General features: G+C 42.6%; 1 long non-coding RNA gene across 3 annotated transcripts in view; it reads left to right on the forward strand.

Annotated features, from left to right (window-relative positions):
* LOC132886393 (uncharacterized) overlaps nucleotides 1-10,791 on the forward strand; it is a 127,970-nt gene that overhangs the window by 96,597 nt on the left and 20,582 nt on the right. The window contains exon 7 of one of the 3 annotated variants that reach the window (XR_009654693.1): nucleotides 7,779-8,457. The exons of 1 other annotated variant lie outside the window; for it this stretch is intronic. This is a non-coding gene — a long non-coding RNA (uncharacterized LOC132886393). Of the gene's footprint in view, nucleotides 1-239; nucleotides 1,126-7,778; nucleotides 8,458-10,791 lie in introns of those variants that run through there. One more of the 3 variants, XR_009654690.1, reaches the window with a different exon arrangement.

The following is a 10,791-nucleotide window of genomic DNA, read 5'->3' on the forward strand; positions in this document are numbered from 1 at the left end:
TTTATTATAATATAGTTGTTTTTACAATATAAGCATTATATTTTAATAACGGAAACATTTTAAGTTGCTGTGAGAATCACCTGGATAGAAGAATAATTATGTATTTATATTTATTTATTTTTTAAATAAATTATAGATATAAAAATGGTATACCGTGATAAGGAAATGCTTAAAATATTTTTTATGTTATCTTATAATGTAAAACATTACATCACAATTATTCTCTTAACACAAACCAGGTGCTGGTTCTGGGCTGGTTCAGCTTGTGAAACTTCGAAGAACCGGATTGTTTTACCATGAGTTCCAGAGCCACGTCATTAGGTCACTGTATACGCCTCTGCTCTCCCAGCTGCTCACACCACCAACACCAAACACACCAACAATGGCGGATTACATCATCATCTTCTTCCTTGGATTAGTCGGACTCGATGCTCCATTAGCTCTGGGCTTTTAAAAACGGCGCTCATAAAATTTTTCACTGGTATTGTTGGTCATGATAATCCCGCCCCTAACGTATGATAACAGTGGTTCTTGGTTCGAGAGCAGTATCATGTTGGTACCTCTGTGGAACCAGGTTTCCAGTTCTTTGGCTCTTTAAACATGAAGATTTTGCACCGGGTCCGAACCGGCCCTGGAACTGCATCCATGGAAAAGCGTTCATTAATACATTGTCTCTAGATGGGGCGTGGCATTGATGTGAAGCTTTATAAAACCAGGTCATGGACATGTTAAAGAATAAGTATGTGTTTAAAGTCAAGAGAATCTTTGTCATTTGTTATTTGATAGCAAACATGATACTGATGTGTTCATTTGTCTTACAGTGACGATCACAACAAATATAATTTCTGCAAAACTCAGTGTGGGGAAATAATGAATTTTAAGCAGACTATCACAGGATAGATCCTACAAAGCACAGGCCTGACTAATTCTGATTATGAATTTTAAATAAAATGCACATAATGGCATAACCACTGATTGGCAGTTTGGCACTTTAACCTAATACTGTACTGTAAAGTTTTGTGTAAACTGAACTCTTAATCAACTGACTGGATCAATCAGATCCTGTCAACCCTACAACACTCGTTCAACTGCATTGTGCAATAAAAACAACAGCGAATATTGAAATTATTATTATTATTATTATTATCTTTAGTGTGCCACTCAGGGGGGAAAAGGGAAGTGCCTGTGAATTTTGGCGGGGCTAAGACCATCAGTGGCCGTGTTATGAATTTTTAGAGTCGGGCCCCCTTTCACAGGCCGTGTTACGACATCATGTATTTGCCAAGTGTCTCATCTCATTATCTCTAGCCGCTTTATCCTGTCCTACAGGGTCGCAGGCAAGCTGGAGCCTATCCCAGCTGACTACGGGTGAAAGGCGGGGTTCACCCTGGACAATTCGCCAGGTCATCACAGGGCTGACACATAGACACAGACAACCATTCACACTCACATTCACACCTACGCTCAATTTAGAGTCACCAGTTAACCTAACCTGCATGTCTTTGGACTGTGGGGGAAACCGGAGCACCCGGAGGAAACCCACGCGGACACGGGGAGAACATGCAAACTCCGCACAGAAAGGCCCTCGCCGGCCACGGGGCTCGAACCCGGACCTTCTTGCTGTGAGGCGACAGCGCTAACCACTACACCACCGTGCCGCTTTGCCAAGTGTAACATTTGGAAAAAAAATTAGAAGTAGATTAGACCCATATCTTTACAATTTTTTTTATGGGCCATCAGGTTTGATGCTTTTGAAATACACATGGACAAATGCGAAAGTTAACGGTCAGTCACTACGTTTACATGCACATAGAGAGAATCGAATTTCTGCCGTTGCTCGACTGAAATCGAAGTTCAAAATGCCATGTATACACCTTAATTCGGCTGAAATTGAACCGAACTTGATTTCTCGGAATCGAGCTACACGACCTAGTTTATGCGATTTCTGCCGAGCTACTTTGTGCATGTATACCCTATCGAGCTAGTTGTCGAGCTACTTACTGCCCCTTCCGGAAGTGACGAGTGACGAGACCACAAGCGGGAAACACAACAGCCTCGGTTGGCATGACAACAGTAGTAGCGAGCAGCAGAAGAGGTCAGGAGGAACAAACGAAGAAGAGAAAATGGCGATGTAGAGCTCTCTGAAGTGTGGGTGGAGCACAGAGGACGGCAGGAAAAGCTTCTGGTACTAATAGGCTTTTTATTGTCAGACTTTTCAGTTTAACAGCCTACTTTTATTCTTGAGAGAAAAACACACACACGCGCGTGCACGCTGTGTTCTAGTCCCGGGATGAGCTCTCCCCTCTGCTCTCTCTCTGCCTCCTTAAATAGGGCGCGGTTACTGGGAAGACACACAAACACAGGTTAATTACCGTCAGGTGTAGTGATTCTGCCACTCACCTTCCCTGGCTCCGCCCTCCTGTCACAGACCGGCGCTTGACCACGCCCCCACTGCCACAGGCAAGCAGAAACGTGCACTTCTGGAGCAATGAGGAGACAGAGTTCATGCTCATTCAGCTTAAGGAGTTGAATATATTCAAATTCATGGACGGGAGAAAATCGCGCAATGGAGAACACGGAACTGATAACTTTGTTTACACTCTTGAATAGCTCTGCTTCATGACGACAACTGGAAGTGTACCAACACGATGGGGCGTGTAGCGCCACCTGTGGCTCGGGTGCACAATGCACCTCACACAATAGCCCGATTTCATTGTGTGCATGTAGGATTGGATTTCTCTGGCACCCTGCTGGGACCTTCAGCTCGATTACCGACAGCAGCTCGATTTGGATGTGCATGTAAACGTAGTCACTGTCCACTGGTCTGACCTTATTTCCTATGCTGGTAACTGAATAATATTACATTTACAACAGCACCTCCTGTGGTTAAGTTGATGTACTGCATGGAAAATAACTGCAAAAAATGTGAGTGTTGCAGGTCTGGTGTTCAGTTGTGCATCAAAGCGAAGGCCCACACATCGTCGTGGTTCTTTATGGACTTCTTAACGGCAGAGACTTCCAGGGGGGAAAAATTTTTGTTTTTTAACAGCACTTGGGCTGCATTAAGCACATTTTCCTTCCACCTGTTTTACTGACTTGTAAAGAAAGACGCAGCTGTGTAAATCTCTTCCCTCAAAACATAAGATCTTTATTAACCCGTTAAAAATACAGCTACTTGCCTGTAATTGTAAACAAACGCATGCCGATTTTGTTTGTGTGGAAATGGAACGACAGCACATAGGTTTCAGTTCGGATTTGCTTTCGAGGAGTTTTCGTAGCACGAACAAATCGGTGCTGATGACTGGCAGAACTGCTGATTCTTCAACCACCTGAGGGAGAAATGATATAAAAATAAATGCCGTGTCTAGAGCTAATGAAGGGCTTTACCTCGCAATTTAAACATTACATTAACATGAGAATGGAACTGATAAAAATTACACCAAAGAAGTTTGGGTTTCTTATTGTTTGGTGAAGTGTGTCGATTCAGTGGTTTGTGGTAGTGCTACATGTGGCGTGAAGGCAAGGGAAACCCCAGCCAGAAAGAAACATGGTGAAACAACATGTGAAGTTGTGTCTTCAGTGTCGCTGCAGGTGTTAACCGCTGGATGTGAAGCGCTGGCCACATGATGATTAAAAACGTTTGACACAGCAAAGACGAGAAATACTTTTCTGTAGTTTATATTTGTATATATCCAAGATGTGTCCTGAAAACCGTGGATAAACGTGGACATCTGAGTACTCGGGTCCGGAGAGGTCAAATCTGATTTTCCTCACAGAATATAAGCAAAACGGAATCGACGCCGAGTCCGAGCTTTCCGTCCCTCCTACTGTATGTTTCATCGCACCACATCTGGCAAAATATACACTTGTGTGTCAGCCGTGGCCTCTTCCTGCTGAGGGAGTTTAACAGGAACGGGCTTGTGAGGCCTGAAACATCAAGGCGTGTATGATGTGTTTAAGAGTGTATATAATATTTACAGCTAGCACATGGGGGAATGATTCTGTTTCTCCACCCGTCTCTGGAAATTTCTGAAAATAGTGTGTTATGCACGGAAGGTAGTGCGAGGACAGCCGCATCCTTATTTCTCATCTGGGAAGTTCTTGTCTTTTTTAAAGATCTGCTGTGTGAGATTTAGCTACCACATGAACATTTCGTGTTTGTGTGAGTAATACAAAACCGCCGTGAACGTTTACCTCCGAAATGCTGGAAAATTACTAAAAAAAAGTTCAACTAACATTACTTAGCGTCAAATGCTAATTTTGCCACCATATTGAAAACCACTGACAAGTTTTTTTTTACAATCTGAGAACAGGAAAATATGCAGACCAGGCTTAAATTATGGCTAATGATTTATCTCTATCGCATGTACACTGTAAAAAATGTAACTTGCAAAACTGTTGAGTGAAAAAAGGATTCTAAGTTGAATGAACAAATTTCCCTTCTAATTGTTCAAGTAACTAAAAAAATAGTTGAGACGCCTTTCCTTCGTTCATAGGAATTGGAAAATTAAGTTAAGTGAACTTATATATTCAATTGCTGATTGACGGCCCTTAACCGATGCCACTGCACATGCGCACTTCACAAGTTCGAAAGTTTCAACGGTCGGGTGTAGTGAGAGTCCGTGGAAACTGACACGAGACGTTGTATAGGAGTCTAGACTAGGCTTTCCTCAACAGAGGCCAGGGAATTCCCTCCTTGTATGTCGGTATTTGTTTCTGTTTGGGTAATAATAGGCAAAGTGAAGTAGAACTTAAGTGTTGAGAGGTTTGTGTTTAACTAAAAAATGTAATGCACACAATCATTGTAAAAAAAAGTCAAGCCAACTTAAAAATGTAACGCAACCTGCTGCCAAAGGATTTTGAGTAAACTCAACTTAGAACCATGATGTGCCAACTTGCTCTTCTACGTTAATTGGTATTATTATTTCAATTTATTTCAACTAAACAATTTGTTGGACTGAACTTCAAAAGGCAAGTCAAGTCAACTCAACATAAAATACTCTTCTATGTGAACATAAAAGAACATTTTGGGGTGTCGTGGCTCAGGTGGATAAGGCGCCATACCGTAAATCCGGGGACCCGGGTTTGATTCCGACCCGAGGTCATTTCCTGATCCCTCCCCGTCTCTCTCCCACTCATTTCCTGTCTCTACACTGTCCTATCCAATAAAGGTGAAAAAAAAAGAATAATTTAGGATAACTTAATGTTTTTTGTGCCAACTTGCTTTTCCACATTAATTGGAATGATTATTTCATTTTATTTCAACATCACAATTTGAATGCACTGAACTTGCTAAATAAAGTAAGGTCAACATAAAATACTCATCTGTGTCGACTTAAAAGAGCAAGTCAGCACAACTATTTGGCCCGGAGTTGAGTTTACTCAAAATCCTTTGGCAGCAGGTTGCGTTACATTTTTAAGTTGGCTTGACTAATTTTTTTTTTTTACAGTGTAGACATCAAGATATTTACATGGCCAATTGAAAGACACAGTGGCGTCAACATTTATCTTGAATGTGCTGGTAAATTTGTAAGAAAAGACCTTTTATGACTGGAATTGCAGCATAGTTTATCATATACACCGTGGAAATGACTTAGAAATATCAAGAACATCAACATTTACCTCAGATGTGATGTTTAAAATCCTGAGAAACGACTTCACAAGAAGGAAATGTCCCTAAATACACTTAGCATCGAATGCTAATATCCTTCATCATGAATGTATTGAAAAATCAACGTTGTGTCACAAGTTCTGAGAACACTGTTACTCCGTAAGTCGTAAATATGGAGACCAAGTGTGAATGAGCACGTGATTGAGGCTAACGATTTTGCTAGCTATCACGTTGACATTATATAGTTTATATGGACGACGTAAAGTCACAGTGATGGTGGAAATGAGACTGAAACATTCAGAACATCAACATATTTGAAGGAAACATATTTACCTCAAATATGTGCTTTTAAAGGGTTCAGAAAAGACTTTATACAACTGAAATGATACTGTAACGGCACTTAGCATCAAAGGCTAACATCCCTCTTCTGTGCCGTGATACAGAAGCATCTGGAACATCAACATTTACCTCAGATGTGTTGTTAAATTGCGATTAATAGATGTGATGTGACTAAACTGATGCTGTAATTACACTGAGCATTGACTGCTAGCATAACGTCCAGAGGTGCTGCCATTTTGAGTGGTGTGTGTGTGGGGGGAGGCTGGGAGAACTCTGTGAACTTCCTGATAAATAAATGATCACAACCTGCCATCTGGAGCAGCTCAGGCTGTGTGTGTGTAGGAGTCAGCCAGGTTCATCTTCAGCCTGTGGGCGTCTGCTTTGAGCCTCCAGGAAAAGGAAGAGAGAACTTCCTGATATATGTGAGAGATGTATCTGTGTATATTCAGACCAGCACAGTGGACTGGGCTGGAGATGAAGGATGTTATGAGTTCAAGCTCACTGGGGTCCGTCGTTTTCCATCAAACAGAAATTAAAGTTTGCAAAATGGAGCATGTGTCCATATTCAGACTCGAACAGATAAAAAGCTGGAGGTGAAGAAAAACTTAATGATTTTTTTTCCACTCCCTGAGCCCATTCCCTAGCTCCACCCCCACACAAAGCTCCACCCCCAGAACCTACAGACCTCACGCAAGTCGATTGAGTCGCTTCGTCTCTTTTGCCACAAATATAAACGACTCCATCAGAGAAACGCTGCTGTTCGTCCTCGTTAAAGCACAGCGTCATTTTATTCAGAGGAGAATTATCTGGCTGTGCTGTGGGCATGAACCCACTACAGACCGAGATGCAGTCTTTCTTTCTTTCTTTCTTTCTTTCTTTCTTTCTTTCAAACACAGCCTTTCTTTTTCTTTTTTCTTTTTCATTTTTTCTTCTTTCCTTCAAACAGTCTTGCTTTCTTTTTTCAAACATGGGCTTTCTTTTCTCTTTTTCATTTTTTCTTCTTTCTTTCTTTCTTTCTTTCTTTCTTTCTTTCGAATAAACAGACTGTCTTTCTTTGAAAGTCTTTTTCTTTCAAAGACAGTCTCTTGGGTGGCACGGTGGTGTAGTGGTTAGTGCTGTCACCTCACAGCAAGAAGGTCCGGGTTCGAGCCCCGTGGCCGGCGAGGGCCTTTCTGTGTGGAGTTTGCATGTTCTCCCCGTGTCCGCGTGGGTTTCCTCCGGGTGCTCCGGTTTCCCCCACAGTCCAAAGACATGCAGGTTAGGTTAACTGGTGACTCTAAATTGAGCGTAGGTGTGAATGTGAGTGTGAATGGTTGTCTGTGTCTATGTGTCAGCCCTGTGATGACCTGGCGACTTGTCCAGGGTGTACCCCGCCTTTCACCCGTAGTCAGCTGGGATAGGCTCCAGCTTGCCTGCGACCCTGTAGAACAGGATAAAGCGGCTACAGATAATGAGATGAGACAGTCTCTTTTTTTCTTTTCTTTCTGTCAAATAAACAACTTTTCTTTTTCATTTTCTTTGTTTGAAACAATCTTGTCTTGTCTGTTCTTTCTTTCGAATAAACAGACTGTCTTTCTTTCAGACAGTTTTTCTTTTTTCTCCCTTCCTTTCTTCCTTCATGCATTATTGTTTACGAACACACTTCCATTCTTTCTTGATTTTCTTTCTCATTGTAGATTTGCTGGTTTATTAAAACTGGTCTCTTTCTCTCAGGTCCATTATTGTGACATTTAAAACAAAGCTGTTATTAACGTCCTGGAGTTTGATTGTAAAGTGTGTGAAGAAAGAAAAAGCTCAGTGTAAGCTGTGTGTCTGTTCACTGAACAAGGGCAAACCCAGAGAAACAGAGTGAGCCGTCAAACCTTGTGACCCAGGAAGAAAATGTGGGACCAAATTAGTGCCAGATGGATGACATCACCTGGAGGCCAGAGCGTGGGACGAGTGCCCAGACTGTGTGACCCTGCCGTGACCCCACAGTGACCCCTGTGACCTCGCTGTACAATCCTCCCGTTAATGTTTCAGATGGTGTTTTCCCCTGCACTGTGGAGACGGCTGAGCGTTGGAAGGCTCTTCCCACTGGCGCTTGTTAAGACAACGGCTCTCAGGAAGCTGAAGGTTTGGGTCGAGGCCCGTGTCTCTCCTCAGCACCACACGGAGGGGAAAAGAGATGCTCCGAGGGCAGATGGATGTGTTCACACCTGCAGGGTGGAGGGAGGAGGAGGAGGTGGGGGAGGAGGTAAATGAAGGAACACTGAATTTGGCTTCACACTGACCTGATTTATTATATTTATATATTAATTATTTATTAACAAACCTCATCTTTCTTTTTCTTTCTTTTTCTTTTTTCTTCCATTTTATATATATTATACTGTTTATATTGTTTGTTTTTTTCAATTATTCTATTTTTATTTATTGCATTGCCTGTTTGCACCGTGGGTCAGAGAGGACTGAAATTTAATCTGTGCTGTATGTTCAGCGTGTATAGCATATTTGACAATAAAGTTGACTTGACTTGAAAAAGAAATTACTTTTTCTGAATAGTCCATCTTTTGTCTTTCATTTCTTTTCCTCTCTTTTGTCCTTTTCTTTTTTTGTTGAACTGTTTAATGTCTTTAAAAACATTTCTTCTTCTTATTATTATTATTTCACATTACTAATAATGACAATAAACATGCAGGAATAAACACTGTTATAAAATAGAATTTTTATTTATATATATATATATATATATATAAAATAAACACTTCACTGTGTTCAGCTTTCTGAACAACAAAAAAATAATAATAAAGTTGCATGAATTGTGACTGAAGATCAAAAGCTCTTCTGTTATGGTTATGCAAATTTACTTCATTAATATTCATTTCTCCTGCTTCTCATTAACTCTGTATTTATCAGCCAGACGACACGTTGATCACTATACACACTACACTATACACACTACACACTATACACACTACACTATACACACTCTGGCTTGGCTTCACAAACGAAGATTAAGTAGGTGATGGTCCACGTCGACTGCAGGCACGCTCGTGGCTGACAAGGCCGATACGGGATCGGCAGGTGCGATTGCAGTGGCGGCAAGTGTAGGTCTGATCGGGTTTAGGTGTCGCATCTGCACAGTTCTTCCTCCTCTGTCATTTTTCTTCGAGGGTGGCCCTACGGGTGCTCTCAAAGAAAGAGACAGCCCTGTTAGTAGTGTGATGCCAGTTATCATGGTCTGCGGCAAGTGTAGACCACTGGCGATGGTCAGTGTGACAGGCACTGAGGGACTTATTGAGACAATCCTTGTTGTGTTTCTTTGGTGCCCCTCTGTCATGGTGGCCAGTAAAGAGCTTGCCATACATGATGACCTCGGGCAGGTGGTGATCCTCCATCCTGGAGACATGCCCTGTCCAATGAAGCTGAAACTTCAGCAGCATGGCCTCAGTGCTGGTGACCCCTGCCTGCTTGAGGACCTTGACGTTTGTAATGAAGTCACTCCAATGGATGTTTAGGATGGTGCGAAGGCAGCGCTGATGGAAGTGCTCAAGGAGTCAGAGGTGGCTGCAGTAAGTGACCCATGACTCAGAGCCTTATAAAAGGGTGGTAAGTATGATGGCCCTGTAGATGCTGATCTTAATGCTGTTCTTCAGGTGCTTATTGTTCCACACGTGTTTGTGTAGTCTACCAAATGCGTTGTTCGCCTTTGCCAGTCTGTTGTCGACTTCTTTGTCAATCCGGGCATCTGACGAGATGGGACAGCCCAGGTAGATGAACTGCTGTACTGATTTCAGTTCTGTTTCACCAATGGTGATTTAGGGAGGGTGGTATTCTTCCCGAGGTGCAGGTTGGTGGAGGACCTCCATCTTTTTTAGGCTAACTTCTAGCCTGAAGAGCTGGGCAGCCTCTGCAAAGCAGGATGTGATGCGCTTTTAGGCTCTCTCCGAGTGGGCAACAAGGACGGCATCGTCTGCAAAGAGGAGGTCCTGGAACAGTTGTACACGGGTCTTTGTGTAGGCCTGTAGACGTCTGAGGTTGAACAGGCTGCCGTTAAGATGGTACATGACGTAAACACCATCTTCATCATCAAGGTCTTTAGTGGCCTGCTTGTGCATCATGCTGAAGATGATGAAGAGAGTCGGTGCCAGGACGCAATCCTGTTTCACCCCGTTAGTGATGGGGAAAGGCTCCGATAGGTCGCTGTTCAGTCGGACTTAGCCTCGCTGATCTTCATGCAGCTGAATGACCATGTTGAGGAACTTTCGGGGACAGCTGAGTCGCTCCATGATCTGCCACAATCCTTTCCTGCTTACAGTGTTGAACGCTTTCGTAAGGTCGACAAACGTTATATAGAGCCCCTTGTTTTGCTCCCGGCACTTCTTCTGGAGCTGTCTGAGGACAAACACCATGTCTGTTGTACTCCTGTTGACTCGAAATCCACACTGGCTTTCTGGGAGGTGGTCTTCAGCGATAGTTGGTGCCAGTCTGTTAAGCAGTATCCTAGCAACGATTTTACCAGCAAAGTGGTAAAGGCCTGAAAGTGTTCGGACCAACGGCTTAGGATGGACGCCTTGTCTGTCAGATACACAATACACACTAAACACACTACACTATATACACTATACACACTACACTATACATACGATACACATTACACACAATACACTCTACACAATATACACTACACAATACACACTACACACACTACACAAAATACAGTACACGCACTACACAAGACACTCTACACACTACACTATACACACTGCACATATGACACACAAAGCACACTCCACAACACATACTATACACAACACACACTACACTACGCAATACACACTACACACACTACACAAAATACA

This window comes from Neoarius graeffei, chromosome 5 (assembly GCF_027579695.1).
Source record: "Neoarius graeffei isolate fNeoGra1 chromosome 5, fNeoGra1.pri, whole genome shotgun sequence".
Classification (NCBI taxonomy): Eukaryota; Metazoa; Chordata; class Actinopteri; order Siluriformes; family Ariidae; genus Neoarius; species Neoarius graeffei.